This window comes from Vulpes vulpes, chromosome 2 (assembly GCF_048418805.1).
Source record: "Vulpes vulpes isolate BD-2025 chromosome 2, VulVul3, whole genome shotgun sequence".
NCBI classification, from domain to species: domain Eukaryota; kingdom Metazoa; phylum Chordata; class Mammalia; order Carnivora; family Canidae; genus Vulpes; species Vulpes vulpes.
The window spans coordinates 16,685,106-16,711,597 of NC_132781.1; the positions used below are offsets into that span (position 1 = coordinate 16,685,106).

A 26,492-nucleotide genomic window follows, 5' to 3' on the forward strand; every position below is an offset into this window, starting at 1 on the left:
TGTTACTTGACTTTGAGAAGGAATTGGGGAGACACAGAATCGTAAAGGGCGGTATAGGCCAGAATTAATTAATTAATCAATTAATGAATTTATTTCCATTTATTTATCATAAGATGGTACATTCCTCCCCTCCCTTTTTCCCCTCTGCCTTATAGGCCTCTATCTAGATTTGTGCCCCTCTTCCTTTCCCTGCTCTTTGAATGAAGTGCCTGAGGGTTTAGTTTTCAGGCCCGGCCATATATCTTTTTCTGAAGTTCGGAGTTCTATGCAATGTCTGTCTTGTAAATACCTCAAATTAAATATGTTTAAAATGGAGCTCTTGCTTCTTCTTGATCAAACCCAGTTTATTCTATTTTTATCAATACCCTTCTCACCCTGACTGTGCCTCCCCACTCCATCACCATTTCTTAACATTGCTCTCTTAGTCTCCTCTGCAGAAAACAGCTTAAAATATGCCAGTGATGCCTTTCTTGACCACCTTTTCCAAGATGGCTTTACCCAATTATTGTCCCATCACCCAGATTCCATCATAGAACTGACGATAAGTTAAAATTATACTGTTAATGTATTTGTTTTGTCTCTTGTGTAAGCTCTGTTATGGTACTTACTCTAGCTCAGTGCCTAACACAGTGTTGGCAAACTGTACATATTGTATGAATAAAGATAATAGTGAAGGTAGAAATTAGGAATTTTCTTTTTCTGCTTTTGTCTGGTATTTTTTAAACACTGAACTGGAGGAGGCAGAAGAAAGGATATTGTTTAACTTGGTTAAATTAATTTGGGATTTTAGTTACCAGATATATTTGCTTAAAATTTTTAGAACTAAAATTCTAACAGTTAATGGAATAAAAACTCTGTTGTTTCATTGAGCTTTTATGACTCTGTAGCCACCCTAATGAACCAATAACTTGTGATATAAAACTTATAGCCTCTTGGAAATTGGGAGATTAGGAAGATTGATAGCAGATTGTTTTTATACTTAGGTGTCTGCAAAAAGAAATGTCCCATTTCTATTTCTTTATGCTCAGACTTCTTTCTCTCTCATCTGTTTTTATAATATGTTGCGTTTTTCTCTTTTCTAGTTAGAGCACAGAACAATTTACCACCTCTCCTCTGGGAGTTGCTTTTTTTTTTTTATGGGAGTTGCTTTTTAAAGTAGTAATTTCTAGTTGTGTTTCATAGTAAAATTATTGCAGTTAAAGTGGTGTGGAAAGAGCAGTGTCCTTGAATGAAGGAGTCCTAGGGTTCTTTAGGTACTACTCCCTCATACCAGTTGATAGTAGTAGTTCTAGCAGGAATTTGGGGATCATACACTTGGATTTAAATTAAGTGTTGGCTTTACCAATATTTTAATAATTAAATAATTATTAATAATGGAGTAACCTTTACCAAATTACCCCTCTGAACCTCAAGTTTTCTTCTGTTTAAATGGAAGTGTTGGCTGGGTGGTTATGAGAAAAACCTGCAATAACAAATATAAAGTGGCCAGCATAGTATCTGACATATAATGGACCCTAAACAAATACTCTCTCCATTGTTTATTTTGGGCAAGTTGCTTAATCTCTGGGTTTCCATTTCTTTATGTGTAAAGTTAGGAGATTTGACTAGAGCAGTGACCCCCAACTTCAGTGCCCATCACCATTACCTGGTGGCTATTAAAACACAGGTTGCTGGGCCCAAAATTCAGAGTTTATGATTTGATGGATCTTAAGTGGAGCCTTAGGTATGGGTTTTTAAAAGGTTCCCAGGTGATGCTGCTGCTGGTTATCTGGGATCCAAGCTGTGAAAACCACTGGATTTGATAATCAGATAATCCTGCCAGCCCTAGGATTGCAGTTTTCTTAACAATAGTGATAGTTAATAGCCAGAGTTTGAGACTTTGTGCCGGGCATGGTACAGAATGCTTTCTACGTTTGTATTATTTTGTGCTCGTGGTGATTGGTGGTAGTATCCTTTTTTAAAGGGCTAGATAGATTGTTGAAGTTCACACAGCTAGCTATTAAGTGACAAAGTTGAGACTGTCTGGTCTACTTTTTTGGACCCAAACCACCTTCTCTTGACCCAAATGATTGGCTTCTAACCTTGGCTCCCCACATGCAGTTTTTCTTCTTATTTTGGCTTAACAACAGTTTTTTTGTTGCTAATTTCTGAGACTTTAAGGCTGGAACTGCTATTCAGAACTTAATTTGTACTTCCTGATGTAAGCCTTTAATAAGTGTTTTATTGCTGTTTTGCTTATCTCCTCACATTTATAAGCTTCTTTAGGATATGGACCCTGTCTTTTGAGCATTGTATAGTGTTCAGCAGAATGCTGTTCACATTGTAATGGTCTAGATGATGAGGATGTTGGATATTGTACTCATTTTGGCAAGTTACCTGTTCGGCATTCAAGTTTAATGCATAAGGTGTATATTTTGAATCTCAGGGTATTCAGGTTTCTTACCACTTTGCTGCCTTTAAACAATTAAAATTAGAATGCTAATTAATTTTATTGAGAAAATTCTTAATTGGTTAGCTGAACTTTAAATATAAACATGAAATGAAAAGTCCCATGTTCTGATTTCAGTTATCCAGAAACTGGATGACTAAAGAGCAGTGGTGTAAATCCTTTTAGCCTGATACCATGCCTAAAAATGCTTCCTACATTTTATTTTTATCCTTCTTGAACTGTCATTTTGACTTCAATTAATTCAGTATAGAAAGATCTAAATTAATGTAAAAACCAGACTCCTGTTCCCTTCTTTTTTAAAAGGTTTATTTAAACTCAGTTTGTTCCTTTTATCAGTAATCTTAGGTTGGAAATTTGTTACTTATCTGATAGTTAAAAATAAAACCGGTGGCAGTTTGAACATCTATTATAATGACGTAAGGACCAGAGGGTTTTAGGTGTAATTGAAAAGAAACAATGGCAGCCTTCCTCAGGTGTTCATTCAGGAGGGTGGAAAGGTATATCAGTTAATTAAGCAAAGTTTTGCATTATTCTCTTGTGTTCTGTAGAATTTCTTAAAGAAATTTGTTAATTTTGATGACTGAAGATGTATTTAGCTTTGCAGCAGTAATTTTTGCTGTTCTATAGAGATTTGAGTCAGCTTTTCAGGAAGAAGACCTTGGTTTGACTCTCTAGTATTGTTGCTGATTTAAGAAAGAATGTGGATGGGATTAACCAGGGTTTTAATTTTTTTATTTCTTTTAAATTATGTTCTCTCCTTTCCCTAAGATGTTTGATTATGTATGAAACAGAACCATTTACCATTCCAGTCAAGTTTTTTATGTTTTTTATTATTCTTTATTTTTTTTGGATTTTTACTTATTTGAGAGAGCAAGAGTGAGAGCACAGGCAAGGGGAGGGGCAGAGGGAGAAGGGAGAAGCAGGCTCCTGGCTGAGCAGAGTCTGATGACAAGGGGCCTGATGCTAGAACACTGGGATTATGACCTGAGCCGAAGGCAGATCATAACTGACTAAGCCACCCAGACGCACCCCCCGCCTTCAAGTTCTTTTATCTGCTTTCCAAAATGCCCATTATGAGCCACATGTTAATATGAGGGCTCAACTTTGTTGAAGATGTTGAGTTTTTTATTTAAATCACTCTAATCTTTTTGCTGTAGGTTGGTGGTTCACAGCTTGGGCTGCTAAATAGAATCACCTGGGAGACATTAAAGGAAAAAGTCTGGGCCTTACTCCTAATTAAATTTTGATTTTATTTATCTGGGGTGGGTCTCCAGCATTTATTTTTTTATTTTTTAAGGATTTTATTTATTTATTCATGAGAGACAGAAAGAGAAGCAGAGGGATGCCTGAGTGGCTCAGCGGTTGAGCATCTGCCTTTGGCTCAGGGCATGATCCCGGGATCTGGGATCGAGTCCCATATTGGGCTCCTTGCATGGAGCCTGCTTCTCCCTTGGCCTATGTCTCTGCCTCTCTCTGTGTCTCTCATGAATAAATAAATAAAATCTTTAAAAAAATAAAATTAAAAAAAAAAGAGAGAGGGAGAAGCAGGCTCCATGGAGGGAGCCTGACATGGGACTCGATCCCGGGTCTCCAGGATCACGCCCTGAGCTGAAGGCAGGCGCTAAACCACTGAGCCACCTGGGCTGCCCGCGTTTATGTTTTTAATATCTCCCCAGAAAATTCTAAGGTATGGCCAGCATTGAGAAGTACTGCCTAAAGACTCCAGTAAATTTCTTGGAGGAAAATAGTTCCCCAACACTCCCATCCTAAGTAGCTGTGTCATAGAGGAGGTTAAGAATGTCACATCTGGGCAGCCAGGGCTCAGCGGTTTAGCGCTACCTTCAGCCCAGGGCCTGATCCTGGAGACCCAGGATCGAGCCCCACATCGGGCTCCCTGCATGGAGCCTGCTTCTCCCTCTGCCTGTGTTTGTGTCTCTGCCTCTCTCTGAGTCTCTCATGAATAAATAAATAAAATCTTTAAAAAAAAAAAATAAAAGGAATGTCAAATCTGAATCTTATTTAAAAACATAGAAATTTATTTTAGTCCTGTAATTTGCAAATAGATGAGTAGGCTTTGTGTTATTTTTAAAAATAATTTCCATTCTCCCTTCTAACAAACTTGGTTTGCTAAACTTATTTTGTGTCTTTTTAAAGAAACCTTCAGTGTGCTTTGACTTCTGGCTCATTTACCCAGATTTCTAATATCAAGGACTCCAAGGACCTCTGGCTCTACTTGATGAAGCAAGTGTGGCAATTTAAGTGATCATGTCAGATGGTGTAGCCAATCTTGTAACGCACAAAAAAGCAGTGTTCAGATACTGTGATTCATTTCCCTAAATGAACTGTTTTCTATATACTCCATTTTCAGACAGGTGGTACTTTGAGGTGAGTTTGCAAGTTCAGTGAAACATGGGTCTCTGATTTCTTTTATTTCAGAATCTTTTAACTTCCCTTTCTTCTCCTAAGGTATTTAATTTCCATGCCTGACACCCTTGTATTTGCCAGCAAAAGTAAATGCTTGTATTTTGAGAAGTGTAATAGGCCATTCATTGGTTCATTCAGCTGGAACATACTGCACTGTTCCTGTGTTCATGGACCTAAATATAAGTCGAATACAGTCCCTGCTTTTATAGTGATTTTAAATCCATTCTCATTGGGAGGGGGAGGAAGTGATACAAATACCAGATTTTTCTCTTTCATCTCCACATTCTGGTCCATTGGTAAATCTTGTTGGTTCTACCTTCAAATTACATTATGAATGCAATTTCCCATTTTCCATTTCCAATGCTTCACACTAATTCAAGCTATTACTATCTTTTGACTGGACAATCTCAGCAGCCTCCTAATTTAGTCTGTCTGCTTCTGTTTTTTATCATCTACAGTGTGTTCACACCACAGCCAAAATGAGCTTAAAAACGTATATGATAGGGGCATCTGGGTGGCTCAGTTAAGTGTCTTACTCCAGATCTCAGCTGTGAGTTCAAGACCAGCTTTGAGCCTACTTAAAAAAAAACAAAGCAAACAGACAAAATATAAATGATAGCACATTGTACCCTGTTCAAATTTCTCCAAAGCCTTCATGTCACACTTAAACTAAAAGTCAAACTCCTTATCATAGGTTACAAAGGCCCTACAAGATTTAGGTTATGTCTGCTTCAGCTTACCTCTTTTGTTTATCATATTACTACTTTTCCCTTAGTTCACTTGCTCCAACCACACTTAACCTTCTTACTCTAGTGCCTTCGTGTCTGTACATTTCCTATTCCCTCTGTCTGGAAAGCTTTTGTGGAGATCTCCTATCACCTTGTTTTTGTTCTTCATACTGTTCAGATACCTGCCACTTTTTAAAGAGTTGTTCTTGACCACCAGCTTACCAGCTTCACATCACAATGACTTTTTTTTTAAGATTTTTTTTTAAGACTTATTTTAGAGAGATCGAGAGATCGTGCGCATGAACGAGTTAGGGGAAGGCCAGAGAGAGAAGGAGCCAGGCTCCCTGCTGAGTGCTGGGCTGGATTTCACAATCTGATCTCAACCTGGAGATCTTGACCTGAGCGAAAACTGAGAGTCAGAGGCTCAGCCGACTAAGCCTCCCAGGCCATCCCCACAATGACATTTTTTTTTTTTAAGATTTTATTTATCCATGAAAGACAGAGAGAGAGAGAGAGAGAGAGAGAGAGAGATGCAGAGACACAGGCAGAAGGAGAAGCAGGCTCCATGCAGGGAGCCTGATGTGGGACTCGATCCCAGGTCTCCAGGATCAGGCCCTGGGCTGAAGGCGGTGCTAAATCGCTGAGCCATCCGGGCTGCCCGCATTTTTATATTCAGAGGCACGTGCCCTTTTGCTTACTAGCTTATTGTCGTTCTCTAGCTCTGGAATGTAAATTTCCTCCTATTAGGGACTTTATGTTGTTCACCTCAATAATATAAGTATCTTGAACCATGATAGGTAGACATATTGAAAAAAAAAGTTTGAATTAAATGATTAAAATTGTAATTATGATGAGTACAGCAAAAGACAAGGAGTTCCATGAAAGGGGGCTACCAGGAATTCTCCTTTGGTCTCCAGCTGGCCAGAGCATAAGAGAGCAAGGAGAAATGTTGAGAGTAGTTGCTAAAGATTCTGATGATATGAGCAGCAGCCAGATCAAGCAGTACCTTTGGTCCTAGTTAAGAATTAGGAAAGGACTTGTCTTTTTTTTTTTTTTTTTTTGTAAGTCTTTTATATAGGCATAAAGTACTTATAGGCATATAAGTTCATCGTTAGATAAGGGTCAAATACGAAATTACATCTCAACTCTTACCAGGTACTTCAACTAATTGGCTTGGGAAGATGCCGTATAGTGGAGAATTAGAGAGGTGCTACGTTCAGTCATCAGCATTTTACTTTTTCTTACTTTTAATTATTTGATGCTGCTTTGATGATGATGAGCAGAGATTTACAACTCATTGTGTATTTTCTTTTTTCTCTCAATTGATTCATACATAAATTTTTTTCTCCATTATTGGGAAAGGAAAATTCTGAAGAGAATACAGAATTGAATTCCTTTTCAGGAAATCTGGTTACTCTGAGCTGTGATTGGCTATCATATCCTTAGAGTAACTGAGGAGTGAAAATAATTTTTGAAGACTCTCATGGGGGAAATGACAGTGTGTGTAAAAGATATTTTATTAAATACGGTTGTTGCCGGCTTCCATAATCCCACCGTGTCACTTGATCTCTTAGACCCAGTATGTGAATCTAATGAGAGCCACTTGTAAACCACCTGTTGAATTTTCTGTGGCTTCCCTCTCCTCCTTCATTAGCATGATAACCCAGTGGGGTGTATTACTTAGAGGTTGGGTAATGACCATGACCAAATTTTTTTTTTAATTTTTTTTTAATTTTTATTTATTTATGATAGTCACAGAGAGAGAGAGAGGCAGAGACACAGGCAGAGGGAGAAACAGGCTCCATGCACCGGGAGCCTGACGTGGGATTCGATCCTGGGTCTCCAGGATCGCGCCCTGGGTCAAAGGCAGGCGCCAAACCGCTGCGCCACCCAGGGATCCCCATGACCAATTTTTGAAGGAAAGATTCCATATTAGTGGGCAGTTTTTGTTGATGAGTATAGTCAGAAACATTTTCACATTACTTTTTTTCACTTATTAAAGGAGATAAATAAGGTTATTATACATAGGTTATTTATGTATTTGTCTTTAGGGTACCCTTAGAGGAAAGGACTTGGAAAACTGAGGCCTAAATTCATTTAATTTAAAGTTGGGGGAAAGTATTGCAGTTGTTAGTAGGTGAACATTTTCAGATTTTAAGCTCTCTTTCCCTTAATTTATTTCACTAAAATATTCTGACAGATAACTCTTTGATGTCCAGAACTATAAAGATATGCTTTATATATCTGTTGGAAGGATTTTAGTTTTGACTAAGGAAAGCAGTGTGATATAGTAGAAAGAATGCAGAATGCAGCCTTTTTTTTTTTTAACAGCTTTACTGAGTTATGTTTTAGAGTGCAGACTTTTTTTTTTTTTTTTAAGATTTTATTAATTTATTCATGAGAGACACACAGAGAGAGGCAGAGACACACACACAGAAAGAAGCAGGCTCCATGCAGGGAGCCGGATGTGGGACTCTATCCCGGGCCTCCAGGATTACACCCTAGGCTGAAGGCGGTGCTAAACCAAGCCACCAGGGCTGTCCTAGAGTGCAGACTTTTGATCAGATCTGAGTTTGAATTCCTACGGTTACTGATTAACTGACTTTGTCCATATTGCGCAGTGTCTAATAGCCTTGGAATATAATATTTACTTTGTTACTAAGATTTTTAAAAAGTGTCAAGTACTAGGTCCTTAATGTTTCATTAAGTGGCAACTTTTTAGTATTACTAATGCTAGCATGTAGTATACTCATCACTTTCTGTGCTTTGGGATTTTAAAGCCTGGGAACTGAAATGAAATGGACAGTAGTAATGGTAAAATCTGATACTATTGAATACAGTCACACAAATTGATCTGCAAGGCTGAAATTGTTTGTTCTACTACATTGTCCTTTAATAACTCATCTTTCCCTAGGCCGGGCATTCTTTTTTTTTTTTTTTTTTTTTTTTTTTTAAGATTTTATTTATTCATGAGAGAGAGAGGCAGAGGGAGGAGCAGGCTCCATGCAGGGAGCCTGATGTGGGACTCGATCCTGGGTCTCCAAGATCACGCCCTGGGCTGAAGGCGGCGCTAAACCGCTGACTGCCCAGGGCATTCTTATATAAAAGTTGGTTTTAGGGCAGCCCGGGTGGCTCAGCGGTTTAGTGCCAACTGCCCAGGGCATTCTTATATAAAAGTTGGTTTTAGGGCAGCCCGGGTGGCTCAGCGGTTTAGTGCCAACTTCAGCCCAGGGCGCGATCCTGGAGACCCGGGATTGAATCCCACGTCGGGCTCCCGGTGCATAGAGCCTGCTTCTCCCTCTGCCTGTGTCTCTGCCTCTCTCTCTCTCTCTGTGTGTGACTATCATAAATAAATAAAAATTAAAAAAAAAAAAGCTTTGAGTTTAAGTTGTTTGGTTATGACAGATAAATTCACTCTAACCATGCTTGTAGTTGATCTCTTCCCCATATTTCTCAGCCAGGTAATCTTGCAGCATTTTTGTTATGAATATGATTTAAAATGTTTCATATTTCACACTGTGAATGCCTGTTTATCTTTTAAGCACTTAAGGCTGAATGCATCTTTGTTTTTATTATAGCAGCCTTGAATATGTTTGTGTCCCTTACCCACAAATCTATTCCTGTCTAATTTACTTAGTGACTATGTAAGGGACTAGTAAGTAGTTGGGGAAGTTCTGTGAAGGCAGAAGTCCAGCCTCTTAGACTCTGGACGTTTTTTCTAATAAAGGAACCTCCAAAGCCTTTAAGAGAGCAAAGGAACTTCTGTGTTTCCAGAATCAGTAACTAATTTAGTTCAGTACATCACTAATTTGTTGATAAAGGGACTCTGTCTATTTAGGCTACAGGAGCTAGCAGCTGTATCCTGGTTTTAATTTCCTACCAATACTCAGTTATATCACCTTCAGAACCTCTTATTGTTGAAGGCCAAGTACTTTGTAGTTGCTGCAGAGAGCAAAATAGATAAAAATCTCTGCCCTTATTTTCTAGTTGGGGATCAGGACAGTAAATGAATAGTGTATGTGTTGTGTTAAATGGCAGTAAATGCTGTAGAGAAACAGTAAAGCAGATGGGAAATAGTGCTATGAAGGAAGAGAGGGTACCATTAAATATAGGGTGATGTATGTGGGGAAGGCGTTTTGGGTAAGGGTATCAGCAGGTGCAGAAGCCCCATGGGCAAAAGCCTACTTGAGTGTTTACTCAGTTTTTAACTGCATTTTTCCTCTAAGGTGGAAAGCCAGTGTCACCTTTGAGCAGAGGAGTGACATGACCTAACCTAATTTGAAAGAAACACTGATTGCTGTGGACAGAAATAGGGAAACGAGTTAAACTGGGGACTATTGTAACATTTTAGTGATAGAAGAGTGATGGCGGCTTGGGTGAGGGTGTTCAGGGTGATAGAGTTTGTCACAAGTAATGTTTGATTCTGAATTTATTTTGTTTTTTTTTTAAATTCTGAATTTATTTTGAAAGGAGAATGGGTAGAATTTGCTGATGTGCTAGTTGTGTGGGTTGTGAAAGAAGAGTGTTTTGGTGTTCTTCACTGAGATGGGGAAAAGTGGGAAATGTAGGTGAGGGCAGGGGGATGATTCGAAGTTTAGTTTATATAATGGTTATAAAGATATTGACATGTTAGAACATTACTTTTTGAATACGGTATCATACATTTAAAATGTAATGGTGGATACATGTCATTATAAGTTGTCAAAAGCCAAAACAAAGAGTGAACCCTAATGTCAAGTATGGACTTTAATAATGATGTATCAATTGGCTCATCAGTAATAACAAATGTCTTACACTAATGCATATGTTAATTATAAAGGAAGCTGGGGGGATGGGCACTTTGTACTTTTTGCTTAATTTTTTTGTAAACCTAATACTCTAAAAAATAAATTCTCTTAATTTAAATAAAGCATTCATGCTGATAAGTGCTGTCATGCTTTTCCTGATCATAGTCTTTGGTTCATTGCCAAGGCCTTTTTTCCTCTTTTGCAATAGCACATTGAATTGCCTTTCCCGCCTAATTCGGATTGGTTTCTAACATAATTTCATACCTATTAGATGTCTAGAGCAGACTTCTTTTCAATTCTGTTAAGTTCAGTTACTTCAGAATTCTTTTCTTGAGTCAAAGTTTGTCCCGCTTTATAGCATTCCTGCCATAATTTTTTGTCTTGGACGTCACCAATGTCTTGCAGCTCAGTAAGTGGTTTTGAATAGTAAGACATGTATGAGAAATATAAGAATTGTATGTGGCAACAGGCTGATGTTGTTGATGTTCTTTTGTTCAGTCTTTATCTGTGTCTTCCCTTGCTTTTGCAGGGTCATGTACACATTCCTAGATCTCTACCGAGTTTTATAGACCAGCCCTGTCAATCCCCTCAAAGGATTACAGCTAGCACATTCTCAACTTTTCCATTTTTATGCTTATTTGGAGGCTTAGTTTAGGGTGAATTGGATATCACTTTGTTTTGAATGCTGGATCTTAAGTTTAGGCAAGGACTAATGTGTTTTTAAAGTCACATGTTAGGGCAGCCCGGGTGGCTCAGCGGTTTAGCGCCACCTTCAGCCCAGGGTGTGATCCTGGAGACCTGGGATGGAGTGGAACTCGGGTTCCCAGCATGGAGCCTGCTTCTCCCTCTGCCTGTGTCTCTGCCTCCCTCTCTCTGTGAATGAATAAATAAAAAAAAATAAAGTCATATATTATTAATGTTATTATAGTGGAATTGTCTGCTTCTTTAATTGAGAAATAGCACTGCAAGAATTTCAGGGTTTTTTATATAAAATATGTTGCTTTTTAGGTAAGTGATTCTCAGTTTTAGGGACATTGTGTTGTGGGTAGAAACAATGACAGTCTGGATAATATACAACTTGTCTCTTATTGAAAGTTGCTTTTTTTTTTTTTTTTTAACTTTATTTGAGATAGAGATCACAAGTGGGAGGTGGGTGTGGATAGAGGGAGAAGCAGACTCCCTCTGAGCAGGGAGCCTGATGTGTCACTTGATTCCAGGTCCTTGGGATCATGACCTGAGCCAAAGGCAGACACTTATGTGAGCCACCCAGGGGCCCCAAAAGTTGTTTTTTGTGATGAGAGCTTTAACTTGTGTTGAGAGTTTGTTATGCATTTACACGTTGTGGAGCCAGGACCAAAAAATGTTAAGAAATAAAACTAAATCATTTGGGCTTGTCTTTTCACTGATTCTGATGCAAATTTTTATTATTTATTTATTTATTTATTTTAAAGATAAAATAATTTTAAATAATTAAAAAAAAAATTTTTTTTTTTAAAGTAACAAATGCAACTTTAATTGATTTCTGGATAAAAACTACTCAGTGCAGGTCAGTAACCATGGCAGCCCCTACTCTGTTGGAGCCATGTCCTGCATGATCTTCAGGACCTAGGTTAACGGGCTATTTGCATGATTTCATGTCATCCACAGTATTAGAAAAACAAGGCATTAGATCAGTTTAGACAAAATGCACTGCTGGCAGCCAAATCCAGCCGTTATATTCCATATTTTTTCTTTAGATCTTCTACCTTGTTGACGTAAGCTTTCATGGCATCTTCCTTGGAAGTCCCTTTCAGCTGATTCCAGGCATCCCACTTGGCCTTGCCTCTGAGATCCAACATCCCAGGCCGTTCTGTGTTTATGTCACCTACAGTTGCTTGTTTGTAGTGGCTGTAGATGAACATCTCATCATCTGCTGGCTTGGTCTTGAGGTGCTTAACATCCTCGGCAGCTTTGTCAAACTCAGCCTGAGACATGCTGGCGGGGTCGCGAGCCTCCGGGACGGCCCGGTCCTGAGACACACACACACACACACACACACACACACACAGGCAGAGGGAGAAGCAGGCTCCATGCAAGGAGCCCGATGTGGGACTTGATCCCGGGTCTCCAGGATCACACCCTGGGCTGTAGGCGGCGCTAAACCACTGCACCAGTGGGGCTGCCCTGATCTAATTTTTTTAAAAGAAAATTTTATTGGGGTACCTGGGTGGCTCAGTGGTTGAGCATCTGCCTTTGGCTCAGGTCATGATCCCTGGGTCCTGAGATTGTGTCCCGCATGAGGCTCCCCAAAATGAGCCTGCTTTTCCCTCCACCTATGTCTCTGCCTCTCTCTGTCTCTCATGAATAAATAAATAAATTCTTTAAAAAATTTTATTTACAAAATATTTTATTATACAAGTAATTTGTTAAAACATTTAAAAACATAGAAAGCAAAACAGTAAATTACTGGTAACCCTAATACAAATTTAGCACTAATACATTAAATGATACGATAAAGGAGAGAGGAGGATATTAGTGTTCTTGTAGCGCTTGTACTCTTGTGCTAGGGGCATTAAACGCATAATTTCATTAAATCACCACAACTCTGAAGTTAGGAGTTTCTCAGAAAAGAAACAGGTTCAGAGTAAAGGCCGGGGGGGGGGGGGGGGGGGGGACTTGCCCAGAGTTCTACCTAAGCATCGGAATGAAGATTGGAATTCCAGTTGTCTAGTTCAAGCTCTGCTCTTTCTTCAAAGTGCTGCCTTTCTCACATTTCATCTGTTTAAGATGTATAACTATTACGTTACCTTTAAAGATAACTGGTAGTGTCTGACTCATCAGATACGACTCTTCAGAATCATGGTGGTGACTATTATGTTGTGTGAAACTGCATGGCTTATATAAATATACTTTAGGAAATTGTGTTGCTTTCAAGCTAAAGACACAGGATTCTCCTGTAACAAACAGCTTGGAGTTCTTCCATGTCAAACAGGAGGTTTTAACAGGATCTCTAAGACTTTGTTCTGTTTCCAGAGCGATTGCCCACCCACCCCTGACCAAGAATGAAGCTCACTTTGGCATTCATATTTTGTTAGGTTGGAGTGTGTCAACAATTAAAAGTATTTTCTTTCCCTGTGCACTCCCAGCTCTATTGAAATATAATTGACATATAGCATTGTGTAAAATTTAAGACAAACTTAAGGATTCTTTTTAAACTGTTAAGGGGTCCATGAAATAAGGGTTTGATGTTTCAGTGTTCTGGTTTCAGAGCTTGTAGCTTTACACTTAGAAATAATACTTTTTTTAGGTTGAACATTGCCTCCATTCTTCTTTTCTCCCTCAGAAGTAAGGAAAGTTCTGCATGTGTGTTGATGTGTTTTAAGTAGAGTTCTTGCCTGTGTGTGGAAACAGAGAAATGGGTTCAAAAGGTAAGAAAGGCCTCAAGTTTAATTCCCTGTTAATAACTAAGTTGGCCTTTAACGCAAAGGCTGAGGAGCACTGTAGCCTTGGTTGGGAGAAGACTAGAGTCAGGAAGAGTTATTTTAGAGACCATGTGAAGGAATGATTAAAGGACTTTTAGGTTAATTGAATTAAAAGAAAAAGGATAAGTGTGAAATATAATTGGACTTAATTATTACAAGAACTTTGATTTCAGTCCTGAGATCCTGAGTAGGAAATTGAGAATACTGACAGATAATCGGCAAGTTTAAAGAAAGAGCTGGTTTGGGATGAAATTTGGAAGTTGACTATGTTGAATTTCGCATGATTAAGGCAATGTATTACATTGGTTATAATTGAGGGCTATGGAGCTAGATTGGGTTCAAATGTAGGTCTTTCTTGTTCTTCTTTGGGTGAGTGACCTTAATCTCTTGCTGCCTCAGATTCTCCATCTGCAATATGGGGCATTGTCAAATAGGAGATTATAATAATTAAATGATGAGATTCATGTAAAGTATATAGCAGTACTCACAACAAAGGAAGCATTCAACAAATGTTAGCTGCTATCTATAATGACCAGCTGGAGAAAAATTGAATTAAGTAAAAAATATTAGGGATAGCAATACACATTTTTGTTGGTAATAAAATATTGGAGCCATAAGGTGTTTTGTGCAAGTCTTTATTTGCAACCCTTGTTTTATACATGAAGTGTAGAAGAAGTAATTAAAACTTGGAGAATAGATAAAACCCATGAGGAAGAATGTAGAATTAAAAAAATAAGACTAAAAAAATAGGACTAAGAATTTAATCTAGAATTATTAGTAAATTTGGTGTAGGGCAACAGTTTTCCACCTCTGATAATTAGGAAGGGAGGTGGTGCCATGCTATCTGCAATGATGATACAATGACCATAGGCAGTGGTTGTTGGATTGTCCATCAGTTTTCCTGTGCTGGTGTGTCCTCCTGCTCCCCCATCAAGGAATCCCCATTGTTCAAGTATCCTGTAATTCTTTAATTCATGGGAGGGAGGCTGGGCCCCTCTCTAGCTCCAGTGAAGAAGCTTCATTAGTCTAAGATTCTCAAAGTGCAGTCTCTGGACCAGCTAGCATTATCATCACTTAGGAACTGAGAGATGTAAATTCTGGGACTCCACATCAGACCTATTAAATCAGAAACTCTGGGGGTGGGGCCCAGTGATATGTGTTTAGAGAGGGCATCTGGGTGGCCCAGTTGGTTAAGTGTCTGCCTTTGGCTCAGGTCATGATCTCAGGGTTCTGGGATCAAGCCACGAGTAGGGCTCCCTGCTCAGGTTGGAGTCTGCTTCTCTCTCTCCCTCTGCTGCTTCCCCCCAACCCCCCCACCCCCACCTAGCTACTGCTCACTTGCTCTCTCAAATAAATAAAATATTTTAAGAAAGAAAGAAAGCCTACAGTCTCAAAGTTTGACTTCTAGGTGTAGGGTTTCCAACTCTGGTAACTTCGGGAGATTAGGCATATAATATAAATGAATCAAGTTTTAGGATGGGTATGATTTTCAACTATGAGTCATGTGCCACATCTGAAGGGACCACCTACTAAATGTTTAATGACTATTGAAGGACTTGAAGACCCAGCATTGGCAAATCATCTTATCTTTGCTTTGTATATATTTTTTTGAAGTGCTGGCAACAAACTAAAAAAATTTTGATACCTTTAAAGAGGCCAAAGAAAGTGCAACCACAAGCAAGTAAAACCAACTTAAGCCATGTGACTTAATTTGCAATTTTTTTGTAGGAGTTAAAAAACATTATTGTGTGTAAAGCTTGCTTCATAGCACAAATTACTTATCTTAGATTAAATTTCTAGATGAGAAAATTTGTTTTGGTAATGGGATGAGAGTTTTAATATTTTTTAAAAGATTTATTTATTTTTAGAAAAAGTGTGCATGCATGAACAGGGATGGGTGGAGCAGAGGGAGAGAGTCTCAAGCTGACTCCCTGCTGACTGTGGAGCCCCAAATGAGGCTTCATCTCATGACCCTGAGATCATGACCTGACCTGAAACCAAGAGTCCAGCACTTAACTGACTGAGCCACTCCAGAGCCCCAGTTTTAAGATTTTTGATAAAAATTCTGTAGTCCAGAATTGAACTGTTTTGTCAGTGTTTCCCTGAAACTTAGCAGATATTAGATACATTTTATTTTTAAGAGAGAGAGAGAGAACCCCAAGCAGGCTCCACATTCAGCAGGAAGCCTGACTTGGGGCTTGTTCTCATCACCCTGAGTGAAATCAAGTCAGCCGCTTAACTGACTGAGCCACCTAGGTGCCCCTTAGATACAATTTTTAAAGACTTTGATTTTGATAGGAAAAAACATTCTTTAAATTTTTTATTGCTTTGATTTACTAATGTAGTTTAACCCTTGGTTTGTATTTATTGGCCATTTATATTTTTCATATAAACAAATCTGAAATCACTTGCTTATGTCTTTTTAAATTGACTTGTAAGTGCAAATTGTTTTTCCTCGCTTTTTATTTGCCTTTTAATTTGTATGTTTTTTGAATTACAGGAGTTTTAAATTTGCCTAGTCAAATACATCCATCTTTGTCAAATTCCCTCAAAAAAATCTCACAGGAACTTTAATTGGAATTAGATCGAATCTATAATAACCCTCAATAAAGATTTTTGGCTGACTTCCCAGACATGTACATGGTTGCATGCACATGAACTACTGTATATAGGATACTCCGGTTCCTCACCTCTACCATCACCAGTATTCATTCACTGAATAAATTTAACCTTTATTGAATGCTCACTGCATATGAGGAAACTGTTAAGTTTGCGGGGATACATTAGTAAATAAAACACATAGAATTCTTGCCCTCTTGGAACTTATGTTGCTAGAGGAGCAGGGGCAGTAAACATGTATGTCAAATGGTGAGTGCTGTGGAAAACAAAACAGGATTGAGGGAGGGTAGTGATAGCAGCAGCAGCTTTTACTAATTTGTGTCAGTCAAAGAAGGCTTCTTTGATAAGGTGACCTCAAGGAAATAAGGAGTATTGCCCAAGGATATCTAGGAGAAAAATGTGTTCCAAGCGAAATCAATTTATTTATTTATTTATTTTAATTTTTATTTATTTATGATAGTCACACATACAGAGAGAGAGAGGCAGAGACACAGGCAGAGGGAGAAGCAGGCTCCATGCACTGGGAGCCCGACATGGGATTCGATCCCGGGTCTCCAGGATCGCGCCCTGGGCCAAAGGCAGGCGCCAAACTGCTGCGCCACCCAGGGATCCCCTGAAATCAATTTAAATCAGAAAATGAGAGGAGATGGGAACTAGCCAGGAACTTTACAGGAACTGTGGCTTTTACTCTGGGTTACCAGAGAAGGTACTGAGGTGAAGGATTGACCAGTAGATCTGAGGAAGAACTCCTGTCAGGAGGTTGATGCCATTTCCAGGTGAGAGATGGTGATTGGTGGAAGTGATCGGGAGTGGTCTGATACTAGATGGACAGTTGACAACCACTTATATCCAGATTTTTTTCAGTAAATACAGTATATAATACTATAAGTGTATTTCCTTATGATTTTCCTAAGTTTTTTTCTAGCTTACTCTATTGTAAGGATACAGTATATATAATACATATAGTATAAAGTTTCTGGTAGACTAAATATGGTTGTGAGGGAAAGAGGAGCTGGGGATAACAAGTTTTTAAGGAATTGGAGGAAGAGTATCTTGTGGTTTGGGATTTTTGTTTTTGTATGTGTTTTTACAAAGGGGGGAAGACCATCGAAAACAGAGTTTTGGAAAGATGTAAGAATTTTAGTTAAGGGACATTTATTTTATCTTTTTTAACTTCTACTGTTAACTCTTTCTGGTAGTTTCCCTTTTTTTTTCCTCTGGAGATTTTAAGGAGGAAAGGCCTTTGGAAAGGTCTTGGTGTTTGCAAGTAAACAGCTTGATGGATTCCTGTCAGTGTCCACCTGGTTGCTTTAAATTCATGCTTTCAACTTGCTAAGTGTTACTGAGTACTGCCTCTGGCTAACTTGCTGGTATTGATGGTGTTCAGATGTGCTGGCCTGAGAAAGGATCTTATGTCTGATTATGTCACAGTGCCTTCCTATTACTAGTAGTGTTGCATGGATAATCCAGTGCAGTCTGTAGGCCTTTCCTTGTTAGAAACAGTCCGTGAATACCACTTCACATCATTTTATCAGCTTTAGCACCTTTTCATTGCCAACTGAGTATCAGTTTTCTGTTTTTTATAGTTTTTATTTCATTATTTAAAATTTAATGAATGAAAGAAGCTTATTCTATATTTTAAAATGTTTCCTGAAGGGGTTAGGAGTAGATGCCCTCACTGTTTTTGGTTATTGAAGATTCTAGGAATGATACAGTGGTAGGGAATGGAAATCTTCTCTCTCCTATGTGTCCCTACCGTTTTTGCCTTAATGCTTCTTCTGAGTTCGGTTATTGAAAATTTCTCTGGATACTCAGAGACCAATCAGTATTCTTAGTTTCTAGCTCTGTGAAACTATAAACTTCTTATTTTCATGAGTATTTACTTATTATTTTTAAAGATTTTACTTATTCATGAGAGGCAGAGACATAGGCAAAGGCAGAACCAGGCTCCTCGCAGGGAACCTGATGCTTGATCCCAGGATCCCGGGATCAAGCTGTGAGCCTAAGGCAGACATTCAACCACTGAGCCACTCAGGTGTCCCTTTCATGAGTATTTAAAGGGAAATTGGTGGAGTGCATATTGGATTTCAGTGTTTGCTATCTTAAACTAGAAAAAGTATTTTTTTTAACCTAATGGTAATGTGGTTACTCTTGCCCCTAACCTCCATACTCCCATAGCTTGTCCTCCTATTTTATGTACTCCTATTTATATGTGTTTATTTATTTCCTTTTAGTTAGACTTCTGAGCTCCTGACATTATTAGTGGTTTATGCATGACTTTCTTTTAAAATTAATATACACCAGTGACATGACTGCCCAGCTCCAAGACTGCTAATAACAAAAACTTATCTCTAAGATCCATCCCCATTTTCTATCCTAAATTATAATTTTTTTTCTCTTTTAGTTGCATTGTATATCTGTGTTTACCTTAAAAAGAAATTATAGGAAAGCCAGCAGAAAGCATTTCTGACTCTCCAAAAAAGATTCTAGGGCAGTGACAAAACATGCACTCACAGCTTTTCAAGTTTCTTCAGGGATCTCTAGGTTACTTTTGTTTCACCTTAAACTTTACAAAAGAAAGTAAGCTGTAAGTTTACTTGGATTTTCAACATTGTTACTAAAATTCATACATGCTATTTCATGTAGCAGTAGTTCATTTTCATTGCTGCATTGAGCAAATAATACTATTATTCATCCATTCTCCTCTTGGTGTGTGTTTGGGTTTTCCCTTAGGTTATTTTTAAATAATGTTCACTGCTCTTATTCTGAACATGCTTCCTGGTATATCCATGCTAAAGGTTTTGGTTTTGGTATATACCCATGAATAGAATTACTAGGTGGTGAAGTGTGCAAATGTTCAACTTGATTGAATGATACCTATTTCTATTATTTTTACTGCTTAATAAACTGCCTCATACTGAATGACATAAAACAAGGTTTATTTTATTGTCACAGATTCTATGAGTCAGAATTCAGGATACAGTTTGGAACAGCTTGTTTCTGTTTCAGGATGTTGGGCTCAGCCAGAGAGATTCAAAGGCTGGGGGCCAACTAGAGGGTCACTTCCAAGATGGCATCTTTACTCTTATATGTGGCACCTGTTTGGGGATGCCTAGAATGCTTTCCTCAGCTGGGACCTGCTGGCCAAAAGCACCTGCATAATAATAATAATAGCTTCAGGGCTGTCAGAGTTCTTACATGGCCTCTCTATGTTTTAGGAACAAGGATAGAATCTAATGAAAACAAGGATTATTCATTTATAACTTGGCCTGGGAAGTCCCCCTTTCACCATATTATATTTCCTTGGAGGAGTACTGAAGTCCCCCTTAGGCACAATTTCACTTCCTGAGATCTGGAAGCAAATGATCCTCCTGACATATCACCAAAAGGTCAATAGTAGCCTAATGCTACATCATTAACCTCACTATATCTAAATGTGTAGGCATTTTATTGTCTCACATCATCACAAGGAGGGTGAGTACAATTCAGTAAGTGTTCTGAGAGAGTGACCACATTCACATAGCCTAGTCTAATACAGTATATTGTTATAATTGTTCTATTTTCTTATTAGTTATTGTTAATCTCTTTCTGTACCTAATTTATAAATTAAACTTTGTTGTAGGTATGTTTGTATAGGGAAAACATAGTGTATATAGGGTGCAATACATTGAGGTTCAGGAATCTCCAAGGGGTTTTGAAACACATCCCCCACAAATGGGAGGCTACTATATATGTAACCAGGTTATTTCTAACAAAATTTAAATTACTAAATGTTTCATTTTTGTGTGGTACAAAGTCCTCTCAGTTGGAATTTGGGTCTAGTTCTCACTCTACCATAAGTCTTAGCAGATTCGGTTCCTAGAGTTATTTCTTTTCTTCTGTGATTCTGAAATTAGTAATGTGTATTCTAAAACTAATCAGAAACTTGAAGTGAATCAGATTGTTTCTATTGTATTTTTCCAACCCTGGAGGCTCTTTCTCTGCTTCATCACACTGGTGGCCAGTGTAATGAATAACCACTTTCCTGCACTTCTGTGGCATTTGCCCAGTGTCTACAAGCATCATAAGCATTTTATGGCCATCCTCTATGATGACCCTAGTGATCTCTGGGAAAACATTAAAAGCTTTGTGCGCATGTTTTGCAATTGGCATAGCATTTCTGCTCCTCCACAAAGATTGTATTTACTGGTTCCTCTTGAGATGTTTGGACTGCTTGAATACACTTTTTGGTGTGAGTGTCCTACAAATAAACTTATTATTTCTCATTTGTAATGTCATAGTGAAGTTTTTGTCTTAATTTAGTTTGAAAATCCATATAGCTGCCATCATGTAATACACCTCTAAAATTAATCTTCATCTCTAGAATGTATATTTTTCCTAGGACTTCTGTTTAGCCTTCATGAGCTGTGTAATTGGTGGTGGGGTGGGAAGAGGCTGATATAGAACTGTTGGCTGTTCTGTACAGCTTTATCCTCTTTCCTCTTCTGTGGTAGGGAAGAAAGAACAATTGCTGTAAACTTTTTATTCTTTAAGATAATTCTGCTTGCCTTACTTATAAAAACAGCTAAGTATTATAAAAGAAATGTTAGGGCAAATTTAATTAGGATTAAATGTTTAGTAAAAAAAAAAAAAAAGTTCTAATGAGATGGACCTCTATCTGGATAGACCTTTATTTTATTTAAAGAGAGCGCACGCCTGCAGGAGCCTGCTCTGGAGAGGCAGAGGGAGAGAGAGAATCCCAAGCAGGCTCCAAGCCCAGTGCTCAGTTTTACATCCCTGAGACTTACGACCTGAGCCAAAATGGAATTGTCCCAACTCTTAACCAACTGAGCCACCCAGGCGCCCCTGGAGTGACCTTTAGAGAGTGTCTAAATTAAAAGGAGAAAGGTACAAGAAAATATGCTTTAAAGCTTTATCCAGATAGTTAGAATCTTCTATGTGATGTAATTTATAACCTCCTTTTAGGAAGAAATTAACATTTCTATTAAAATGTTAAAACTGTTGTCTTGATGAGTTTAATTAGATTAGGATTTCTTCCTCTCCCGCCCTCAAGCTAGTTACCTACTCAGGAATTTGACTGTCAGCTATCAGTCAAGAGTCTCATAACTTAGTTGGGCATTGTTTTCATTTTGTTGTCTAGTTTAAAATGGTTTAAATAAGATTTGCCATTCCCTTTTCCCTTTAAACATTCATATCAAGAATTATCCTTGACTTAATATGTTGGAGATGTTTTTTCTTGCCTGCAAGGTTGTAATGTTAACATGGGGTCCTAACTAAAATCGGAGAAACATTGTAAACTATCAAAAATGTAGTACTCCTATGGGGAACTTGATGGTTCTGTGCCTTAAGAACATCAGACAAAATTTTTTTCTAGTCTTATTAGTTTTGTAAGAGAAAATATGTATCCTTCTTCCCTCTTTAGAATTCATATTTGAGGTTAAGATTTTTTTGATGCTCACTCAATCTGATTCAGGTAGATATCCTACTTTTGGATGTTGGGTTGCTAATTCTGGGCCCAGGGTTCTTATCAGTAAACAAATTGATAGGCACATAGTTTGTGGTTCAGGAACTCTTTGGCATAAAGGTAAGTAACTTCAGAAAAACTAACTTAGACAAAGCTTACTTTGACACACCAGTTATTTTAGTTTGTTATTAATTAGTAGGCACCTTGTTTGCAGGACATACAAATATGCCTTAAAATGGGAACAAAATGTGGAGTCTCCTGTTTTATAATGTGATGCTTAGAGCAAAGATGGGTAGAATTGACCCTAGAGATCTGTTTTGCAAGTGAGAAAACTTGAGAGCCATGCAAGTATAGAATAGATTCGGGGCTTGACTTCCTTTAATGGTGGAATTCTTTATTAGTTTAGTATAAATGTTGCCATTTGGTCAATCAGTGTGTTCTATTATTCATATGGCTCCTGTTTATTTCTCAGAAGAGATCATTAGTCTTAATTTTATATATATATTTTTAGGAAAATGTCAAAGATGAGCGTACTGATCAAGTAGTCTTATTTCTGAGTCATTAAAAGTTGTTAAATTTTAAAAAGACAATATATAAGGTATAGTAACCTGTGCCAATTAAAGAAGCCAAAATAATTTTAAAAATCAGAATGTAACTTTAAATTCTTGTTGGCATGCCAGACTCTTCTGAGCGTCTCTTTCTGATACTTGCTTTAAGAAGTTGACTGACTGAATTAACACCGGGAAAGTTGTTTACTCTTTTGGGTCCCATCTTAGTCTCATTGAAACCATTTTAAAAATTGAGATGCTTAGAGATAATCTCTGGGGTTTCTTTTAAAGTTTTGGGCATCTTTTTGAGAGAGTGATTTAGGTCTAGATTTAGCATCATCTAGAGATTGATCAAGAGACTTAACAAAGTCTGTAAGAATCTTATAACTAATGGAAAGAATTTTTATTAAAGCACCTGGAGTGAATTGAGCCATTTCTTAGTGAATTAAGAAATTTGAAGAGAAATTTGAGAAGAGAAAGAAATTTGACATAATTTCTGAAAAAGTTAATTTGGCAGTGTGATACTCTTTTAAATTTATACTGTCCCAACTGTTAACAAGAACTCTAGCCAGAGTACATAGGGTATGCCCTGTCTCTTAACAGCAGCGTGAGCTTGGACAAATTTCTCAACCTTTCTGTATTAATTTCCTTAAATTCGTCATTGTATAATGGGATGATAGTGATAATAATACCTATTTGAGTGTCTTGAAGTTATATGAATTAATATATGTGATGTGTAGTGAACATATAGTAAGCACCATATTTGTGATCTTTATAGTTTGTGTTACTTAAGAGGAAACATCAGTAAAATGAGGTACAATTTTAAGAGCTCCCTATTATGGGATCACTGTGCTTTTTCTCAGTAGACTTGCTGAAAATCCTAGAAGTACATAAAAGATTTTTCCTGTGTACTTGGATTTTTTGTTAGTATTGCAACAGTAGGTTCTTAATGAGTTAAGATGAACAATTAATGCGGTTACTTATCAATGATCCGGAGTTTGTGGGTGAGCTTATCATCACTTTTTCATTGAGGGACCACTATAGAATAATCCATGAAGCTGTTTCCCTCATCACCCTTCACCCTTCCATATGCAAAAGATACTTGGTGTCAAGTTCCTGTTTCTCAAGTGTGTTTAAGGAATACACATTTACCAAAACAGAGGCTTGTCATTAGATGGAAGGGCACAGAGCACCTTGTGGTAGCTTCATGCAGTCAGGTATGATAGAAATAGTAGGGGCAGCAGTGTCTACCATTTACTGAACACTTACCATATGCTAGATATTGTAACATTGTAGCTACAATTAGCACTGTAATGGATAGACTACTCTCTCAGTAGGACATTGAAAATGTCTGTCTTTTGTGCCTTTGGTCATTCTTTACTACAAATTGGTTTGACCTCTTAGGGTTGACTAGGTCATTACAAATTCTTAAGGGGGGAGGAGTGGATTTTTATACCATATGGTAAAGAAGAACCTGACAAAATAGTTTTCAACTTTATGTGGAGAAAGGTTGAAAATTTGCCAAGAAAACTTTGAAGTAGATAGTTTATGTATATGGTACAATTCAAGATTTTTAACTTTAATTTTTAACTGTTTAGGAAATGGTTTGAAAGAGTGTGGGAATTCAGATGTGAGAAGTTTGTTTTATTTGTAAAAGCATGTAGAACATTTATAATACCCTTAGTAAGCATTCATTCAAGTTGTGTATGGTTGGTGTTAATACAGATCAAATAAATACCTTACTGGCAGTTTCCATTTTGTAATGTTTTCCTTCATACTTGGACGAAGATTGTGGACTATAGTTTTGTCTTCTACCTGGTCAAGAGAGGCCAAAATGGCTTATGGAGCTCTATTGGCACCAAATGAGAAAGAGGTTAATTTCACTCAAGGAAAAGTTAGGATCCTAGTTCTTACCTCTCTCTTTTCTTCTTTCCCTTCCTTATCCCTTTCAACAAATGTTTGACTACCTACAGCATGCCAAACATTGTTCAAGATACCAGGGATGTGGTAGTAAACAAAAGTCCCTACTCCTCTAGAGGGGTGGGGTGATGGAGGAGACAGGCAATAAGTAAGATAAGTAATTAAAATGTTTTACAGGTAAAAAAAATTTTTTTTTTAATTAAACATTTTACAAGAGGAGGGATGGAAAGGAAAGAGAATGTGTGGATTTGGGGAAGGGTGAAGGCTTGTAGCTTTAAGATTGAGTAATCAAGGGAAGGCTTCATTGAAGCGACTTTTAAAGAAAAAAGCTGAAGAAAATGAGGCTGTCCACCTTGGAGACACTAATTAAAAGGCCCTGTGTTTGGGATGCCTCAGTGGTTGAGTGTCTGCCTTTGGCTTAGGGCGTGATCCCAGGGTCCTGGGATCCAGTCCCACATTGGGTCCCACAGGGAGCCTGCTTCTCCCTCTGTGTACGTTTCTGCCTCCCTCTCTCTGTGTCTCTCATGAATAAAACCTTTTAAAAAAGAGAAAAAAAGCCCTGTGTTTGATAACTTATCTGGCATGTTCAGTGAACAGTAGTAAAATCAGTGACCTAGAGGAATGAGTCAGGAGTGTAGGAGATGAGGCCAGAGAGCAAGCAGGGATAGGGTGAGAAGTAAGTGGTGCATGACCATTTGGGGCCATACAGGTCCTTTTTTTTTTTTTTTTAAGATTTTGTTTATTCATGAGAGACACAGAGGCAGAGACATGGGCAGAGGGAAAAGCAGCCTCCCTCCAGGTAGCCTGGTGCAGGACTGCATCCCAGGACCACGAAATCAGACCCTGAGCCAAAAGCAGACTCTTCAACTACTGAGGCACCCAGGTGCCCTATACAGGTCCATACAAAGAACTTGCAGGGTTCAGTTTGGTTTGGTTTTGCTTTGAGAAATGGAAAGCAGCCATAATTGATACTGGGGAGAGGAGGAGGGATGTCTTCTAACTTGTCCTTTTGTATAGCATCATTCTGGCAGCTGTATTCATGCTAAGTAGCCTGAATTCGGTCAAGGATGAGAGCCAGACCATTCAAGAGGCTCTTGGCAATAATCTGGGCGGTATGGACCAAAGAAGTAATAGGGAGGTGACAAGAAGTATCTGTGAATGCTAGACATATTTTGAAAATAGTTCCAGTAAGATTTACTGTTGGACTGAATGTGTATGTGTTGGGGTAGTGGTGGGGGGTGTCTGTAAGGGGGGTGGGTAAGAGGTGTGAGTAAGAGGTTTGAAGTTAAGAATAGTAGAGAGGGGGACGCCTGGGTGGCTCAGCGGTTGAGCATCTGCCTTTGGCTCAGGGTGTGATCCCGGAGTCCCGGGATCGAGTCCCACATCGGGCTCCCTGCATGGAGCCTGCTTCTCCTTCTGCTGTGTCTCTGCCTCTCTTTCTCTGTGTATGTCTCTCATGAATAAATAAATAGAGTCTTTAAAAAAAAAAAAAAAGAATAGTATAGAGGTTGGTTTTTTGTTTTTTTTGTTTTGTTTTGTTTTTACCTCTAAGCAAAAGCAAATCAATCCAATTGAAGCAGGTTTGGAATGGTATAAAGAATGGGGAAGAGGGAGTATCAGTTTTGAATAGTAAGTTTAAGATGCTTTTTAGACATTCAGATGCAGGTGTTGAGTAGGTAAGTGTATACAGGAGTCTGGAATTCAGAGGAGCAATTGAGGCTAGAGATAAGAATTTGAGAGTCAGAAACATAGTCAATACTTAAAGCTATGCTATTTGAGAAGATTCCCTAGGAAGTGAGTGTAGGAAAAAAGATTGAGAGGTATGGGCAGTTGGGAATCTTAAAAAGAATTCAAAAAGGCAAGAGAAAAATCAGGTTAATATGTTTTGAAAGAAATGAAAAGTATTTTAAGGAGGAGAGGCTGATCACCTGTGCTAGATGCTGCTGATAGATCAAGAGTGATAAGGACTGAGAATTGGATTTAGTACGGTGGAGGTCATTGGTGACCTTGACTAGCAGTTTCAATGCAGTAGTGGAGGTTAGTACTTGGATCTAAGAAATAATGGGAGGAAGGAAATTAGACATAATGAATC

The 26,492-nt window shown here is 38.2% G+C and overlaps 1 protein-coding gene and 1 pseudogene across 11 annotated transcripts in view; one reads left to right on the forward strand and one right to left on the reverse strand.

The window, feature by feature from the left end:
- Window positions 1-26,492, forward strand: part of KANSL1 (KAT8 regulatory NSL complex subunit 1) — a 188,873-nt gene that overhangs the window by 93,969 nt on the left and 68,412 nt on the right. The window lies entirely within an intron of this gene.
- Window positions 11,871-12,389, reverse strand: LOC140597715 (acyl-CoA-binding protein pseudogene; annotated as a pseudogene).